The sequence below is a fragment of the Delphinus delphis genome, chromosome 11 (assembly GCF_949987515.2).
Source record: "Delphinus delphis chromosome 11, mDelDel1.2, whole genome shotgun sequence".
NCBI lineage: Eukaryota > Metazoa > Chordata > Mammalia > Artiodactyla > Delphinidae > Delphinus > Delphinus delphis.
In genome coordinates, this window is record NC_082693.1 from 49,672,572 (window position 1) to 49,692,187 (window position 19,616).

A 19,616-nucleotide genomic window follows, 5' to 3' on the forward strand; every position below is an offset into this window, starting at 1 on the left:
ATTCACTTCTATGGGTTATTATAGCAAAGGGATACAGATGAAAAGCAGCAGAAGTAAAATGTTCATAAGGCAGAGTCCAGGAGAGACCAGACATCAGTTTCTAACGTCCTCTCCCAGTAGAGATACACAGACGTGTTTAATTCTCCCAGCAGTGACACGTCACAACACACATGAAATACTTTCTGCCACGGAAGCTCAACCAAACCTTGGTTCCCATGGTTTTTATTGGGGGTTGGTCACATTGGCATGGTTGATGGCCCATATGGGTGGCCTTATTTACTCAATCTCCAACCCCTCCAAGGGTCGAGCGATTACTACATGGTACACGGCCCCACCATAAATAAATATACATTGTCAGTATAAATTATCTGGAGTGGTCCAAGGTCCCAGAAAAACAGGAATACTCTTATTAGGCAGGATGTTGCAAAGTCTTAGAGATTATCTCTCAGGAATGAGACAAGGACCAAAATTTTCTTTGGAATGTGCAAGATTTGGACAACCCAGGCTTGCCGAGATAATCCTTTATTCCACCCATAGACTCACGGAAATCTGGATCTCTAGGAACCTCAGAGATTATCCAATTAAACCTCCTTTTTGATAGATGAAAAATAGAGGCTTTGGCATCAAATACATGTGGTTTAAATCCCAATTTCATTGCTTACAAGCTGTGTGGCCTTGGAAAAGTTATCTAACTTCTTAAGGCCCAGTTTTTTCCTCACAGATTCATAGTTAATAGGATTATAATAAGGACCAAGTGGCAAGGAAAATTCTTAAGTCAGACTAGTGGTCAAAACATGGTGGATATAGGAACAAGAGACACGCTCTGTATCTTTCCGATTCAATCTACAGCTAGTCAGATATCCGTAACTCAGCAAAGATTCCTCACCCAAGGTGTTCCAACACCCCAGGATGCCAGAGAGATCCACACATCTGTACATGTGAGGTTGGGGGATTGGGGCACACAGAAGAGGCAGAACTGGGGGAGCAAGGAGGCAGTGCCTGTGACCCTGGCCCCCGGCCATGGAAGCTGAGCCGCAGCCCTAGGGAACTGGTAGCAGCAGAGGAGCAGGTGCACGTGACTGTGGCCTCTTGGCCACAGTGGCACCCGTGGCCACAAGGAACCCGGCGGCAGTGGCTGCAGGGCCTGTGACCCTGGTCCTTCCAGCCACTGTGGTGCCCGAGACTCCAGAATCCCCAGCCATGACAGCAGCGCCTGCGATCCCGACAACCCTAGATGTAGAGAAGACACCCCTAAGCCTTGTTCCCTCCCCGCCTCCCTCCCCCACCACAGTGGCCATGCCTACAACCCAGGTGTGACCTTGGGCATGGTGGAAGTTCCTGCCATCCTGGTGCCTTCAGAGGCAACATCAGTGACAGCGGCAACACTGGCAGGGGCAAGGCACCAGCGATCCTGGGAGGATAGTCCCTGACGACACCTCTGGAAGAAGCGCTGGAGAGTGGAAAGTGCCGATTCTCAAATACAGCCAGAGGCAACTCAGGGAAGAGAAACCAAAAGCTTGTGCTATAGCACCACCCACTGAAAAAAAGAGAAAGTCCTCTAATTATCAACCTGGTAATTTTTCGAATCAAAGTAAACAAAGCTTCACCTAACAAGAAAGACGTTCACTACTTCAAATGTGTCATCAGAGAAACAACTTACCAGGCACCATGAAAACCCATAGTAACGCGGTATGACAAAAAGAAAACGACAGTTCTCCCGAAACCAAACTTAAAGTCATGATGAAGTACTGTGATCTAACGGATAGAGAATTCGAAATAGCTGTTGTGAAGAAACTCAACGAGCTACAGGAAAACGCAGAGAGGCAGTTCAGTGAGTTCAGGAGTAAAATTAACGACCAGAAGGAATATGTTACCGAGGAGGTAGAAATGCTAAAAACCCCGGAAGTTCTGGAGCTAAAGAACTCAATAAATGAGATGAAGAATGCATTGGAAATAGAGCAGATGATACGGAAGAGAGAATTCACCAGCTTTAAGAAAAAATCTAGCAACAGAACCCCCCTCCGCCCCTCCCCTCTGCCCTGCGCCTTTGCCTGCAGGCTCAGCTCTGTCAGTGCGTGGTGCCCCTGCGTTCCCCCCCAGGCCCCCGGGTGATGGCCTTGACGGTGGCCGTGTTCTTGCGCTGCGCCTTCATAGCCTTCGGTCCTGTGCCAGCGCTCTACGTCTTCACCGTCACCGCCGGGCCCTTGCACATCATCTTCCTCATCATCAGAGCTTCCTTTTGGTGTCTCTGCTGCTTTCCTTCCTTGTTTGGTCCATGGCAGCGATCACTGCTGACAACAAAGATGGACCAATACAGAAATATCTGCTGATCTTTGACATGTTAGTCTCAGTCCTTATCCAAGAAATGTTCCAGTTTGCGTATTACGAACTTGAAAAAAAAGCCAGTGAAGGTTTGAAGAGTATAAACCCGGATGACATAGCGCCCTCTATGCGATTGCCGGCTTATGTTTCTGGCTTGGGCTTTGGAATCATGAGGGGAGCATTTTCCTTTGTAAATACCCCGTCTGACTCCTTGGGGCCGGGCACAGTGGGCATTCATGGAAACTCTCCCCCGTTCTTCCTTAAATTCAGCTTTCATGATGTTGGTGATCATATTGCTGCGTGGGTTCTGGGGCATTCATGTTTTTTGATGGCTGTGAGAAGAAAAAGTGGTACGCCCTTCCGTAGTTCTTCCCACCCATCTGCTGGTGTCAGCCCCGACCTTCATACATCCTCGTTACGGATTAAATCTGGTGTCAGCGTACATCATCCTGGTGCTCAGGGGCATCTGGGCATCCTTTGCTTTTGGAGGCAGCTGCCAGAGCCTGAAGCTCTGCCTGCCCTGCCAAGACAAGGGCTCCCTCCTCTTCAACCCGCGCTCCAGATAACCTGTGAGGACCAGCGCTTACCAAACGCTAAGCTGCCTCTTGAGAGAAGCACAGCTGTGCCTTTTTCTAAAAATCCCTTTTCCTGTTGGGGGTTAGAAAAAACAAAATTATCTGGATACAATATGGCTTTCATGCAACAGCTTTCTGAAAGGGATACATTAGTGGAGTGCAGACTGCATGTTAGAATCACCTGGGGAAACATAAAGAATACTGATTTCTGGGCTCCACCCTCCAGATTTAATTGATCTGGGCATTTGGTAATTTTTAAAGCTTCCTAGATGACTTCGATGTGCAGCCAGTTTGAGAACCATCGATGTCCAAATAGGAACTTCCTGAGAACCCTGTAACTGAGTAAGAATCGGATGTTTAGCTATCTCCTAACTCAGCTTGTGCTTAGCAAGCAAGTATCTGAATGTCAAATCCTGGATAGCCTTTGTCTTTTGAAGTTCTGAAGTGACACAAGGCTAAAGGGCTGTCATCTCTGTGAACTGTTTTCCCATGCTTCACTTGTACCCTGTTTCGTGAGAACATGGTGGGCTGTGCTTCTGACTACAGTAATAAATTGCACTGACTTACTAATGATCATTTAGCCAAAGTAAACTATTGATTAACGAGGTATATTTTTCTGTAGTTTTTCCATTCTCGGTTTTGCTTTTCTGAGGTATTACATTGTTTTTGAGCGTAGATTCCGTTTCTTTAACTAAAAACCAATTATTTTCTGACTTCCTGGGAAGATATTCTGAAACCAAGAGTTTTTGTGCAACTTCTGCAAGTTTTTCCTGGGCTTAAGGCTTTTCATAGGCTCTGCCCTAAGGCAGTGTTTACCAGCTGAGCACTAGCTGCTGGACTAGTTGAGGTGAAGCCCATGATCTATTTCTGAGCAGCTCTGCAGGTTGCTGAGTGATGTACCCTGGGACAGGCTTCACTGGAGCTGGCAGAAGTTTACCAAAAGCAGGAGGAAAACAAGCCAATAGGGTGGGCTTGACACTTACAATTTGCTCCTGTAATACTAACTAGCACTTCTCCCTAAATGGTGTAGTGGAAAACTGGAAATGTGTCTTAAACTGCCAAATTCATGCTTTTACATATTCCATATATTCTTTAGATCTAGCAGATGTCTCTGGGTTTTGGTAGCAGATACAGCATTCCCTTTATAGGAGTATCTACGATGTTCATTCAGCTTCCAAACAACCCTTTTGTTTCCCTTTATAAAGAGTAATTTGTGCCTTTATTAACTAGAAGTTGTTCCCAGTTGATGGTTTTTAGGGAGCTGATGGTGTGAAATGGAAATTCCCTACACATTAAAGTGAGAACCTCAGTGAATCCCCTGTGTGCAGTAGAGCATCCAAAAGACACAGAAGCAGCAAGAGAGGGCTCACCAGTGGCATGAGAGATGGGAGACTTTGACAATACTGTGATGGACAGGTTTAAAATGGAAACATGGCCAGTGTTTTGGGCTAGTCACATATCTTACCAGGGACCAGGAACTAGACCTTTATCAGTGAAATCCCCTCTCATGTTTAAATTATTAGAATTTCTTCAATCTACATATGCAGGAGGAGTAGGGTTTCCAGTAAGGTTGCAAACAGTCCCATAAGCAATTATAGTTATTCTCCTAAAGTTTACTTCAGCACTAATACTAATGCCTCCACCGGGGTTTGCAATTTTCCACCATTATACAAGACTTTCCTTAGACTAGATGAGTCATAGGAAGAGTCAAGGACGTAGCGATTGAATAGTGAAATTTACTGTGCACAGTTGAGGGGAACAAGATGCTCATTGAACTGGGCTTCATTCCTACTGGAGTGTGGTGTTCTTTGATGAACAGGATAAGAAAAATACAGAGTTGGTTATTACTGTTGGCTTACAAATCTCTTAAGTGGATAGTCTGATAACATATTTGCTGATCTGTAAAGTGTAGCAATATCTGAGAATATTAATATTGCTCGTACTTGAGCTATGAGGATTCCTCTGCGCATTAATAGTGTAATATTAAGTAAAAAATCTGGAATGTTGTGAAATCTCATTTATAAAAACATCTCAGGCAAGAAGAAAATTTTCCTTGATAGTGACACTGTTATCGTAGTTCAGGAAATCATTTAATACTCCCTGATTACCTATGAATAAAGGAACTTTGTAATCCTTATTTCTCTTGTGAGCATGGCTATAGCCAGCTTAGGCACTACAGTTGCAAATAGCCTTGCTTCACCTGATGCCAAAGAAGCCCAGAGGGAGAGTGGTCTTCCTCTGTTGCTGTGTGTATATTGAGTTGCGTTTTTTTCTTCTTTTGCATTTGTTATCTATAATGAGCTTTCTGAGCCCTGATGGTATTTGGAGAGGAGGTAGTGGTGTTAATCTTGTATGTTCTCCTCCACACAGGGCTTTCTGTGTTTTGGAGGGAAGTGTGGCTATAGTTAAAGTCGACCTTGGAATGTGAATATTGTTGCAGCCCTTCACTGTGTTGCCATGTGAATAACAGAGATTGACTTTGGCTTTCTCATAAATTTGTATTCATTTTTAACTAATATGAATTAGTAGTTGTAACTGGAGAAGTTCTGTTGCCCTCAATCCCGGCCCGCCTGACTGGCAATATATTATAGTAGCAGCAGCCTCTTTTAGAGCATCTTAGTGAAAACATAGCTGAAAGGAATAAGTGGTATCTGCAGACTGTGTAGAAAATGGCTTTTGTTCCCAATGTTAATACCTTTTCAAGCACATTTCAGTGTTTGCTGAGAGTGGCAGATACACATCAAAGATGCTAGGTGTTCTTATCCATAGAGTTGGTGCAAGATAAGCAGTCCAGACAGAGGCTTCCTCCCACCCAGTACTCTTCCCACTAGCCCTCCCACTAGTTCATCAAACTAGCCTCAAGACAGGGATTAGCAGTTAGAGTGGGCCTGAGGGCTCCAGGGAAGCCAAGGTGGCAGCCCATCTCCGGCATCTGCAACCTGCTTCCTGGGAGGAGCTCCTTGAGAGTGCTAGCTTTTTGTTAGTTGAGTTTTTCCTGCACCCCACCATCCCTAACTGCAGGTAAGCAAAGTAGATGTCACAACAAAACAATTTTAAAGTTCTTTGCTTAGAGCACTTTGTTTATGATTGCAATGTTTATATTTCTCATTTAATAAAAAGCTTTACTTCATTCCATTAAATTTTAGTGTTTAGAGGGGTGGGCACCGTCTCTATGTACAATATGTATCATTTTATGTAAGTTATACTGTTATGTCATATGTACTTGTAATATCAGACCTTGCATTTAATACAGAAGGCAATAGACTCTTTCCAGACCTGTATTTTTCAGTGAACAATAAAAAGGTGGTTTGTCACTTAAAAAAATCTAGGAAAGAATTCAGGTAGAAGATAAGAAAGAACTAAGACTTTTTTTTTTTTTTTTTCCCGGTACGCGGGCCTCTCACTGTTGCCGCCTCTCCTGTTGCGGAGCACAGGCTCCGGACGCGCAGGCCCAGTGGCCATGGCTCACGGGCCCAGCCACTCCGCGGCATGTGGGATCTTCCCGGACAGGGGCACGAACCCATGTCCCCTGCATCGGCAGGCAGACTCTCAACCACTGTGCCACCAGGGAAGCCCTAAGATTTTTTTTTTTTTTTAATTAAGAAATCCTAAGAGAACTATCTGACTCCCATTAGGAAGGGCAACATAAGGATAATGAGTATCCCAGAGGGGGAAGGGAGCAGAGAGTTTATTTAAAGGAATAATAGCTGAGAAGTTCCCAAACTTGGGGAAGGAACTGGATATACAAGTCCATGAAGCTAAGAGAATATCTAATTACCTCAGCACAAAAAGACCTTTTCCAAGACATATTATATTAAAAGTGTCAAAAATTAATGACAAAGAAAGAATTTTAAAAGGAGCCAGAGAAAAACGAATGTTATCCCTACCAAGGAACCTCCATGAGACTATCAGCAGATTTCTCAGTAGAAACTTTACAGGCCAGGAGAGAGTGAAGTGATACACTGAAAATACTGAAAGATAAAAACTGTCAGCCAAGAGTACTCTACCCAGAAAAGTTATCCTTCAGATACAAAGGAGGAATAAAGGCTTTCCAAGACAAACACAACAGCACTTCTTGCTTTATAAGAGGTGTTTAAAGGAGCTCTTTTACCTGAAATGAAAAGGCAAAAGTACACAAAATTTTAAGTAAGGTGATAAATAGAAGCAAAAAATTGCAATTTTATATCAGAATAGGTTGTTAAATACTTAATTGTAGCTTTAAAGGTTAAAGGGAGAAAAGCAGTGAAAATAACTATAGGTGCTTCAATTTGGTAATAAATTTACACATAAAAAGAGATAATTTGAGACAATGAAAACATAAAAGAGTAAGAAGAAAAGGACAGAAGCCATATTGTCAAATGAAGATTAGATGCTATCAGCAGAAAAAGGACTATTTTGTCTATGAGATGTTTTATATAAACCTCATGTAACCACAAAACATAAGTCTAGAGCGGAGACACAAAACATCAAAAAAGAGGAAACTGAGAAAAACATCATAGAAAACCACCACACTAAAATGGCAGACAGAAACACAAGGAAAAAGAGACAATGGACACATAGAGCAAGCAGTAAACAAAAGGTAAAATGGAAGTATTAAGTCCTCGTTTATTAATAATCATCCTAAATGTAAATGGATTGAATCCACAGATCAAAAGACACAGAGTGGCTGTGGGTGGAGTCATAAGCAAGACCTAACTATATAATGCCTCCAGGAGACTCATCTCAGCTCTAAAGACAAATATAGGCTCAAAGTGGTGGGATGGAAGATGATACTTTGAGCAAATCGTAAGCCAAAAGAAAGTGGGTGTAGCTATACTCATATAAAATAGACTTCAAGCCAAAAAAACCAAACCAGAGCAAACAAACCAAGAGGCAAAGAATGACATTTTGTAATGATAAAGGGAACAACCAATCAATAAGGTGTAATATTTATTAATATATATGCATTTAACATAGGGGCACCAAAATATATAAAACAATTATTAACAGACCTAAAGGAAGAAGTTGACAGCAACACAATAATAGTAGGAGATTTTAACAGCATGCTTACATTAATGGATATGTCATGCAGACAGAAAGTCAACCAGGAAACACCTTAAATGAAACATTAAACCTGATAGACTTGATAGATATATATAGAACATTCCATCCAAATGCAGCAGAATACATTCTTCTCAAGTGCATATGGAATATTCTCAAGGATAGACCATATGTTGGGACACAGAAGAGTCTCAATAAATTTAAGAAGACTGAAGTTATATCAAGCACTTTTTTTCTGACAAAAACAGTATAAAACTAGACGTCAACTACAAGAAGAAAGCTAGAAAAATCACAAATAGATGGAGGCTAAACAACATGCTGCTGAACAACTACTGAGTCAATGAAGAAATCAAGGAGAAAAAAAACAAACCTGAAGACAAGTGCAAATGAAAAAAATGACATAGCAAAATCTATGGGACGCAGCAAAAGTGGTACTAAGAGGGAAGTTTATAGCAATACAGGCTTACCTAAAGAAACAAGAAAATTTTCAAATAAACAATCTAACCCTACACCTAAAGGAACTAGAAAAAGAAGAACAAACTAAGCACAAAGTCAGTAGAAGGAAAGAAATAATAAAGGTCAGAATGGAAATAAATGAAATGGAGACTAAAATGACAATAGAAAAGATCAATGAAACTAAGAGCTGGTTCTTTGAAAAAATAAAGTTGACAAAACTTTAGCTAGACTCACTGAGAAAAAAAGAGAGAAGACTAAAATAAAATCAGAAACAAAAGAGAAGTTACCATGAATAGCACAGAGATACAAAGGACTGTGGGACTCCTGTGAACAGCTATGCACCAACAAATTGGAAAACCTCAGGAAAAAATGGATAAATTCTTAGACTCATACGACCTTCTGAGACTGAATGAAGCAATAGAAAATCTGAATTGACAGATCACTATTAAGGAGATTGAAGCAATAATTTAAAACTTCCCGAAAAACTAAAGTCATGACTATATGGCTTCATTGGTGAATTCTACTAAACATTTAAAGAAGATTTAATACCTGTTCTTCTCAAACACTTCCAAAAAGTTGAAGAGGAGGGAATGCTGCCTACCTCATTTTATGAAGCTGCTATTACCCTGAGACCAAAACCAGACAAGGACAACACAAGAAATTTACAGGTAATATCTCTGAGGAACACAGATACAAAAATCCTCAACAAAATATTTGCAAACCAAATACAGCTGTACCTTAAAAGGATGATACATCAGGATCAAGTGGGATTTATTCCAGAAATGTAAGGATGGTTCAACATCTGCAAATCAATCAAGATGATACACCATTTTAACAAAATGAAGGATAAAAATCATATGATCATCTTAACAGATGCATAAAAAACATTTGACAAGGTTCAACCTCCATTTATAATAAAATCTCTCATTAAATTGGGTATAGAAAGGTTGTACCTCAACATAATGAAGACCATATATGACAAATCCACGGTTAACATCATACTCAATGGTGAAAAACTGAAAACTATCACTCAAAGATCAGGAACAAGACAAAATTGCCCACTCTCACCACTCTTACTCCGCATAGTACTGCAAATCCTAGCCAGAACAATTAGGCAAGAAAAAGAAATAAAATGCATCCATATTTGAAAGGAAGAATTAAAACCAGCACTCTTTGTGGATGACATGATTTTATATATAGAAAATCCTAAAGACTCCACCAAAAAAACTGTTGAAATGATAAAAGAATACAGTAAAGTTGAGAGAAAATCAATATATAAAAATCTGTTGTGTTTCTATACACTAACAACCAACTAGCAGAAAGAGAAACTAAGAGAACAATTCATTTGCTTTTGCAACAAAGAAAATAAAATACCTAGGAATAAATTTAACCAAGGAGCTGAAAGATCTGTACACTGAAAACTGTAAGACATTGATGAAAGAAACTGAAGAAGACACACAAAAAAATGGAAAGATATTTCATGCTCATGGATTGCAAGAATGAACATTGTTAAAATGTCCATATAACATAAAGCAGTCCATAAATTCAACACCATTCCTATCAAAATCTCAGAGACATTTTTTCACAGAAATAGAACAAAAGTCTTAAAGTTTATATAGAACCACAGAAGACTCTGAATAGCCAAAGCAATCTTGAGAAGAAAGAACAAAGCTGGAGGTATCACACTCCCTGATTTCAAATTATTCTACAAAGCTATAGTAATCAAAACAGCATGGTATTGGCAGAAGTGGACACACATATCCAGTGGAACAGAATTGAAAGCCCGGAAATTAATCCACACATATATGGACAATTAATTTATGAGAAAGGAGTAAAAAATATACAACGGAGAAAGGACAGTCTCTTCTCTAAATGGTGCTGGGAAAACTGGACTGTCACAAGCAAAAGAATGAAATTAGACCACTATCTTATGTCATACACAAAAATTAACTCAAAATGAATTAAAGACTTAAATATAAGGCCTAAAACCATAAAACTTCTAGAGGAAAACATAGGCAGTATGCTCTTTGACATCAGTTTTAGCAACTTCTTTCTGGATCTGTCACCTCAGGCAAGGCAAACAAAAGCAAAAATAAACAAATGGGACTACATCAAAATAAAGTTTCTGCACACCAAAGGGAACCATAAACAAAATGAAAGACAACCTATCTTTTTTTTTTTTTGCGGTATGCGGGTCTCTCACTGCTGTGGCCTCTCCCGTTGCGGAGCACAGGCTCCAGACACGCAGGCTCAGCGGCCATGGCTCATGGGCCCAGCCGCTCCGCGGCATGTGGGATCTTTCCAGACTGGGGCACGAACCCGCGTCCCCTGCATCAGCAGGCGGACTCTCAACCACTGCGCCACCAGGGAAGCCCGACAACCTATCTTATATCCAATAAGGGGTGAATATCTGAAATAAAGAACTCATACAACTCAACAGCATAATAAACAGCTAATTAAAAATTGGGCAGAGGATCTGTATAGACATTTTTCCAAGGAAGGCATACAAGCGGCCAACAGGCATGTGAAAATATGCTCAACATCACGAATTATTAGGGAAATGCAAATCAAAACCACAATGAGATATCATGTCAGGCCTGTTAGAATGACTGTTATCAAAAAGACAAGAAATAGCAAGTGTTGGAATGGATGTAGAGAAAAGGGAGCCCTTGTGCACTGGTGGTGGGAATGTAAATTGGTGCAGCTACTATGGAAAGCGGTATGGAGGTTCCTCAAAAAATTAAAAATAGAACTGCCGTTTCACTTCTGGGTATTTATCTGAAGAATATGAAAACACTAATTAAAAAAGTTACATGCACCCTATGTTCATTGTGGCATTTTTATAAAAGCCAAGATGTGGAAGCAACCTAGCTGTTCATCAACAAGTGAATAGATAAAGAAGATGTAATATACATACATACATACATATACACCTGTATATGATGGAATACTACTTGGCCATAAAAAAGAAGGAAATCCTGCCATTTGCAACAACAGGGATAGCTCTTGTTGAAGGGTATTATACTAAGTGAAATAAGTCAGACAGGGAAAGACAAATACTATATAATTTCACTCAGATGTGGAATATTTAAAAAACCCAAAATAAACAAACGAAGCAAAACAAAAACAAGTACATAGATACAGAGGACATAATGACGGTTACTAGAAGGGAAGGGAGAGGGAGAGGGCAAAATGGGTAAAGGGGGTCAATTGTATGGTGATGGAATGGTAACTAAACTTTTGGTGGTGTGCACACTGTGGTATATACAAAAGTTGAATTATAATGTTGTACACATGGAATTTACATAATTTTATAAACCAGTGTTACCTCAATTAAAAAACAGGATAGGTATAAAAGCAATAATTAATTTTCATTTATTCAGTAAGCTCATTGAAAGCCTGTTATTGTACCTATGTAAATGGAATAAAAAGTTGCTACTGTATTAAAAATAAGGACTTTGGTATACTAACACCATGGGTAAAATTTATATCAGGAGAGAAGTCACTTTGTTTTGGAAAATGTCCTGATGGCCTCTTTGAGAGTGGAGTGGAAGGCTCTTAGTCTGCAAAGAAATGGATGAATTAATTGCTTTGCAAAATAAGGGAGTGAAAAGGCAGTGTGATGGGAGAGAGGAAGGGAAGAGGGCTGGAAATAGGGTGAAAGTGAGAAGTTGAAAATATTCATTGGGAAGCTGGTTGGTGCCAAATTGTTAAAAGTCTTCAGTTCCCCATAAATGAAGCCCAAGGTTGCAAAGCTAGTTAATGGTAGAGTTGGAACCAAAGATCTTTCTAGAAAACCACACTGCCTCTCAAAGAACCAAAGTTTTCATTCCAGCCGCTTTCAATATGAAATAGTGCTTCATGCTTGGCTGCTTTTGGTGTTTTGTGATAAGCAGCTGAAATTTCTTGAGCTTACTGCTATTCCTTTGAATTCATAAATGTACGTGGTCTCATCCAGCTGACGTTTTTATATAGTCACAAGGAAATGTAAAACTTCTTTAGTTTTTGGAAACCAGGAAAGCCTGCATTTTGCAAGTGTTGATATCTAACATGTTACAGTTCAGTTGAACTTCACTTTAGTCACATATCTAGAAAGATAATCCAAGACAAAAAACACATGCAATAAAAAAATGGAGAAGTTTAGAAAGCATTTTCTCTTTGTCATTGTTGGTTTGTGACAGTGAGCAGTTCTGGCTCCTGCTGGATGTGTCTGGAGTTTCTGATGGGGCCAGGCTTTCAAGGCTTATGTACTAGAAGTAAATCCTTATGTCGGTCCCCATAGTAACCTGCAGAGCAAGCCTAGCGATAACAGTTATTTCCCTTATTTCTAACTTTGAGGGAGTGTGGCTTGGGATGATCAAGAAAGAGCTGCAGGCTGTCCTTATATCAAGGGGAAGCACCCTTTTTGAATGATGCTGTGCTCACCAGCAGTTGGGTTCAGACTTGTTAGGTATGACCAGAAAATTAGCTGGCTCCATTTTTTTGTTTTGAGAGACCAAGGAATCTCCTGGGAGCGAGTTCCCCTCTTGGTACCTCCAGCTTGACCTAGCAAGACAGAAGTGAGGGTAATTCCGAGAACTTTGTGTCGTTTCCTTGGCTCCGTCCTGAGCCCAATCCTTATGGACTAAGGGGGGAGTGCAATGGGGGCGGAGTGGTAAGGATGGTGTGTCATCAGTGCAATCTGAAAGAGCCTTAGACCTTAGGGTGCCAGGACCATTGTCTTCGGCACCTAAGGGGCTCCACTGTGACACTGCTGGGAAGCTTCGGCAGTGGCATCTGGTGGGATACTACAGTACTTGGAGGACATTATGAGGTGAGGGTGGTAAGTTATCAGAGAGCTGGAGCAGAGTGAAGAAACAGGGCAATTTCAGGACAGCTAAATGGACAGTGTACTTGATTTGTTTGCAGTAGGTAGAATTCAGCGGGTTGGAGTCCCACATGGGGAGGCAGGAAAGAGAGCAAGTAAGAAAGAAATGATTTGAGAGCCCAGCACCTTAGGTAGATTGTATCATTTAATCCTCACAACAACCTTATGAACTGCATACTAATTTGTCCCCATTTTCTGGATAAGCCTTTCAAGGAAGATACAATTTAAGTAAATTGTCCGAGGTCAGTTGGCCAGCAAGTGAAGGATACAGGTTTAAAACTCAAGTAATCTGATTCCAGAGCCCTCATTTTCGGTCATTTTCTCATGTGTGCCCTCATATTAGTGAGCACTGGAAAAACTAAGGTTAAGTACTCATTAGGTGCAGTTGGCTTTTGCTCCAACACCATTTATAGGGGTGGAAATCCCCGGTTTCACATCGGAGCTCTAAGCCAGGATCAGGATTATTCCCAGCAATGTTTTAACAGAAACTACCATCAAGGGTGTTATAATTATCCCGTGGCCGGTTTTTAAAGACACTTTCTTCAGGGAATAAGCATTACACTGAGGCATGCATTATCACAGCAACAAAAAAACATGTTTAGCATCTTTTTTTTTTTTTTGACTGTGAAAGTTTTAGAACACTAAGCAAAACTTTCCTCAAATTTTTCTAGGTGATAAGGTATCTGTGGATTAGGGAATAGGCAGAGAATCGACTGCCCTCTTGAATTAATAAAATGAGATGGGGCGGAGAATGAAGTGCTTGTCTTATTTTTGTAAGGTGATGCCACCTACCTAAAGAAGGCTGAAGTAAAATTATACTCAATAATATCCTGGGATAAACCATAATGGAAAAGAATATGAAAAAGAAGGTATATATATGTATAACTGAGTCACTTTGCTGTACAGCAGTAATTAACATAACATTGTAATTCAAGTATCCTTCAATAAAAAATAAATTAAAAAAAGTATACCCAATAAAAATTAATTTATACATTATTTTTTTCTGAAGAATTTAAAATGGTTTCATAATAAGATTTCTTATCATCACATAGTCTTTTGAAATATAGCTATCTATTCATTTCCTGTTTTAGTCAACAGTTTTGAATGCCCATGTTATGTCAAGAGTCACCATGCTAGATGCTGTTGACATAAAAATGAAAATACGCCATGCCTGATTACTCGTCTGTAGAACTGCTATCTAGCGGAAGAAAGAGGTGAAAAAGCAGATACTTATGCAAGGCACGATGTAGATAAATATGTTAAGAATAAGGGAACTGATTTGCACAAGGCATTGGTTGAATTATTAAAACTCATCTCTAGGGATGGGGACATGAGCGTGTAAGGAGTGAGAGGGTGGTTCTTGAGGATGGAACTCCTTTTCTGGGTGCTGCCTGGTAAACAAAGTTAGCCACGCAGAGGAGTGGCACGGCCGTGGGAGGGGCAGCCCATCCATGCATGCCCCACAGAGGCAGCTTGAGCAAGGGGAAGGTGGGAAGCGTTTCAGTGGTGCTCGGTGTGGGTGAGCAGTGACAAGCTGCTGGATCTTAGGCTGGGAGGGATAAGCCAAGAATGGCAGCCAGGGGCCAGCTCACCAATTCAAAGGCTTTATCACCAACCGCCTCCTTTATCTGACTCCCACACACTGAGCCAGTATTTCCCCTGCCCTAACCACCACTAGAGACTACCCCATAGCCCCGAGCCCACTGAAATTATTAAACCATCCAAACCTGAACTTGCTCAGCTTGCCTACCCTGCCTTGCCCATTCCTTCCTTCCTGTAGAAACTACGGTAGCGGGCCATGCTTTCCCTTCACTCCTTCTGCCTCCTGACTGACCCTGGCATTAACCCATGTGCCCTGTGTAGCAGGGCGCATCCCCTCCTCTTGGGTAGTGTAAGTAACTTACACTTGCCTCCTCTCTAAAGGCAAATGTCTTTGTGTCTGTTACCTTACATTCTGTGATTGAAACAGATCCTGGGTACATTTTAACACACATCTTCTTCTACACCCTCCACCCCAGCTCCTACAAGAAACTGAAATCTTCAGTCAGCTCTAGTCGGGAGTCAGAGCTCAGGCAGGCCTTGGTTGCAAGGGCAACCATAAACCTTTGGTTTCCTTAGAGAAAGCTGGGTCTAACCAAGTATCTGATCGGAACAACTTGTAAAATCACACTGCTTTTACTACCGAAGCACAAACCACACCCTAAAGGTTAGCTGAGTGCCCTCTGGAAACAGAAGTTTTCCTCTGTGTAAACATGGTGAATTAGTCTGGGAGCTAGAATTCAAGTTGCAGATCTTTTGACCCAACCATGCATTATGCTCAGCAGAAAGTAATATTGCAAGTTAAAATACGGAGACCCTCTGATTGGGAGCTGGCGAAAGATACAGAAGAACCCCTGGAGAATTGCTGCGAAAAGATTCATTGAATGGTAATAATAAGACAATACAAGGTCATGTCCCCTGAGCTTTGATTCTTCTTGACCCTGACAGAAAAGTATGCTTAAAATGTGGAAAACAGTCTGAAATGCACTTGAATTTTGGAAGGCTGCATCACATTGTATTACAGCAAGAAATTAACTTTGATAGGAACGCAGCATGGAAATAAGCAAGAAAGGTATTGAAGACAAGACTACTGATACACCTGGTTCTTAAGTGAATGGCATGTCTGAATTCAACAGCCCTTAGTTAAATTGAAACTTAAATAATCATTCTTAGCAGTTCGCATTTAAGAAGCAGGAGGCAGAATTGTATTCGTTTTTCTGAAATGACTCAATCCTATCATCTCAAAATGCTTAATGCAGCTGTGAGGAACAGGAGATAAGTGACTTTCAGTTACATTAACTTTCAGTAAGCAAATAGTGGATTTAGAGGGACTTAGTTGATAAAATCTCGTAAAATAATACATTCATCAGGGATGTATGGAGCACCCATACTCTGGAGGATTCCATGTTCTGGGTGCAGTGCACATGGCTTGTTGCCTGTACATCAATTCCCTTTCTTCCATCCTTCCAATAGTACCCAATTTTGCTCTGGGAAACCACTGTTCTCTCTACTGTGGAGCAGCCCTGCAGCTTTGGTGCCATTGACCCCACCTTCAGCTGCCTACTTCTAGCAGCTTGTGAGATCATCTTCCATGTCCCAGGGATTGGTTGAAGGGCCCCAGGTGCAAGCCAATCAATGCATGATTTTATCCTGGCCAGAGGGTGATCCAATCTGTGTGACCATGGAGGACACAGAGGGAGAATGACCCAAACTTCCCCTAATCCCTTCCCCAAACAGACTAACCCTGTGACAAGCCTCCCCCTGGGTGTTAAGACATCATTTTATGTACATGTAGCAAGAGGATGGTGCTTGAGTTAAGATTAGTATGAACATGCCTGACTAATTAGTGGGGTGGGTCTTCCAGGGGCTTATGTGCACAAAGGCCTGAGAAATCTCCCAGGAGAGATCTCATTTTCTGAGAAGTCCAGGAGGCAAGCTTGATACAGTGAACAAAACCTTAATTTTTAGAGCGGAGAAATGATTCCGAGCGGAGCCCCAAGTGGATTCATGTGTGGTTCCTGAGATGGGAAAAAGAGGGCTGTGGGTAAAAAACAAAAGAAGGTGAAAAAAGGAAGAGAGAATGAGAGAGAGAGGGGGAAGAGAGGAAGAAAAGGAGAGAGGAAGAGGTAGAGAAAGGAAGGGAGGGAGGGAAGAAGGGAGGAAGGAAAGAAAAGAAAGACAAAAGCATGCGGCCGGGTAGGAGTGATTTCAGGCGGGCTGCGGCCACTGTGCCATGAGCTTGGGTTTCTACTGCTTTTCCTGGCACTGCTGTGTCTCTAGCCTAGTCAGGGTAACAGCGACACCTGGAGTGCTGACCATCAGTTTAAAGAAAGCAAACAATCTGAAACTCCATGATGATAAAATAAAAGGAGGTCAGATAACAGCAGGCAATGTATCTAGAAACAATTGCCTGGAAGGAAAGGCTGCGATTTCAGACGAAATGACTAGTTCTTCAAACATTAACAAGGTATCAAAATTGATTTCACCTGAAAAATGTGGGGAAAAGCTTTATTGCTCTCTGGTGCAAAAGAACACCAATTTGATGGATTTGTAGAAGAATATCAACGGGTTCTTCTCTCAAACGAAATTCTGATGCCAAGGAAAAATATGTCACACGAGAAATGACCTTGACGCGATGGTAGCCTCTCAGTACACTCGGGGCAAGCCATCCCAGAGGTCACAGAACAGAAAGGCTCACAGGCTAAGTTAAGATGCTCCAATCCCATCGTTTATTGATTGACACCGCATCGAATAGCAAGAGAAAAGAGGAATGGGGTAAGTTGACACAATGAGGATTGAGTAGAAGGACCACATTACTGAATCCTGTGTTACTCAACCCTTCCTATGTCCTTTCTCTTTCCTTCTCTCCCCCCTTTCTCCCTCTTCCTTCTTTCCACTGCCTCTCCCCCACTCTCTCTTTGTTGCATGGTGTGGTTGCAAAGACCAGAGCTGAGCTTGAACAAGGGGGCTTAGCAAGCTCAGAGTGTGTGGAGTCAACACATGTCTGTTGATACGGAGGCAAGGATGCCTGGCCACAGCTGGAGCTAACCAATGAGTTTGCTGGGCAGCCATGAGCTTTCTTTCTTTGGCAGAGTGCGTGCAAAGCCAAAATGTGGCCCCCATGGCTGGCCAACTGAGAGGTGAAGTGTGTCATTCTGAAGGAGGCTTGATTTGTACCTTATGGTTTGGTCCTTCCATTATTTTTCCTATATAAATAAGCACTCTGAATATTCTACCTCTTAAAAAACCATATATTTTATTCCTTCTATCTTGAACATGTCTTACCGATTGCCAACTGTTTGTGCTTAACTGCACACCTTGTGAATTCCGCTCACGTCTCACAAGAGCCACTTGCTTACTCACTATCTTTTTTATTTTTTATACAGCAGGTTCTTATTAGTTATACATTTTATACACATCAGTGTATACATGTCAATCCCAATCGCCCAATTCGCCACCACCACCCTGCCGCCGCTTTCCCCCCTTGGTGTGCATAATGTTTGTTCTCTACATCTGCGTCCCTATTTCTGCCCTGCAAACTGGTTCATCTGTACCATTTTTCTAGGTTCCACATATATGCGTTAATATACGATATTTGTTTTTCTCTTTCTGACTTACTTCACTCTGTATGACAGTCTCTAGATCCATCCACGTCTCTACAAATGACCCAATTTCGTTCCCTTTTATGGCTGAGTAATATTCCACTGTATATATGTACCACATCTCCTTTATCCATTTGTCTGTTGATGGTCATTTAGGTTGCTTCCATGACCTGGCTATTGTAAATAGTGCTGCAGTGAACACTGGGGTTCATGTGTCTTTTTGAATTTTGGTTTTCTCTGGGTATATGCCCAGTAGTGGGATTGCTGGGTCATGTGGTAATTCTATTTTTAGTTGTTGTTTTTTTTTATAAATTTATTTATTTATTTTATTTTGTTTTTGGCTGCGTTGGGTCTTCATTGCTGTGCGGGCTTTCTCTAGTTGCGGTGAGCGGGAGCTACCCTTCCTTGCGGTGCGTGGACTTCTCATTGCAGTGGCTTCTCTTGTTGCGGAGCACAGGCCCTAGAGTGTGTAGGCTTCAGTCGTTGTGGCACACGGGCTCTAGAGCACAGGCTCAGTAGTTGTGGCGCATGGGCTTAGTTGCTCTGCGGCATGTGGGATATTCCCAGACCAGGGCTCGAACCCGTGTCCCTTACATTGGCAGGCGGATTTTTAACCACTGCACCACCAGAAAAGCCTCTATTTTTAGTTTTTTAAGGAACCTCCATACTGTTCTCCATAGTGGCGGTACCAATTTACATTCCCACCAACAGTGCAAGAGGGTTCCCTTTTCTCCACACCCTCTCCAGCATTTGTTGTTTGTAGATTTTCTGATGATGCCCATTCTAACTGGTGTGAGGTGATACCTCATTGTAGTTTTGATTTGCCTTTTTCTAATGATTAGTGATGTTGAGCAGCTTTTCATGTGCTTCTTGGCCATCTGTATGTCTTCTTTGGAGAAATGTCTATTTAGGTCTTCTGCCCATTTTGATTGTGTTGTTTGTTTTTTTAATATTGAGCTGCATGAGTGGTTTATGTATTTTGGAGATTAATCCTTTGTCTGTTGATTCATTTGCAAATATTTTCTCCCGTTCTGAGGGTTGTCTTTTCATCTTGATTGTAGTTTCCTTTGCTTTAGCAAAAGCTTTTAAGTTTCATTAGGTCCTATTTGTTTATTTTTGTTTTTATTTCCATTACTCTAGGAGGTGTGTCAAAAAGGATCTTGCTGTGATTTATGTCAAAGAGTGTTCTTCCTATGTTTTCCTTTAAGAGTTTTA

General features: G+C 41.3%; 1 pseudogene; it reads left to right on the forward strand.

Annotated features, from left to right (window-relative positions):
- Positions 1-2,111: 2,111 nt before the first annotated feature.
- Positions 2,112-2,888, forward strand: LOC132434313 (gamma-secretase subunit APH-1B-like; annotated as a pseudogene).
- The last annotated feature ends 16,728 nt before the right edge of the window (positions 2,889-19,616 follow it).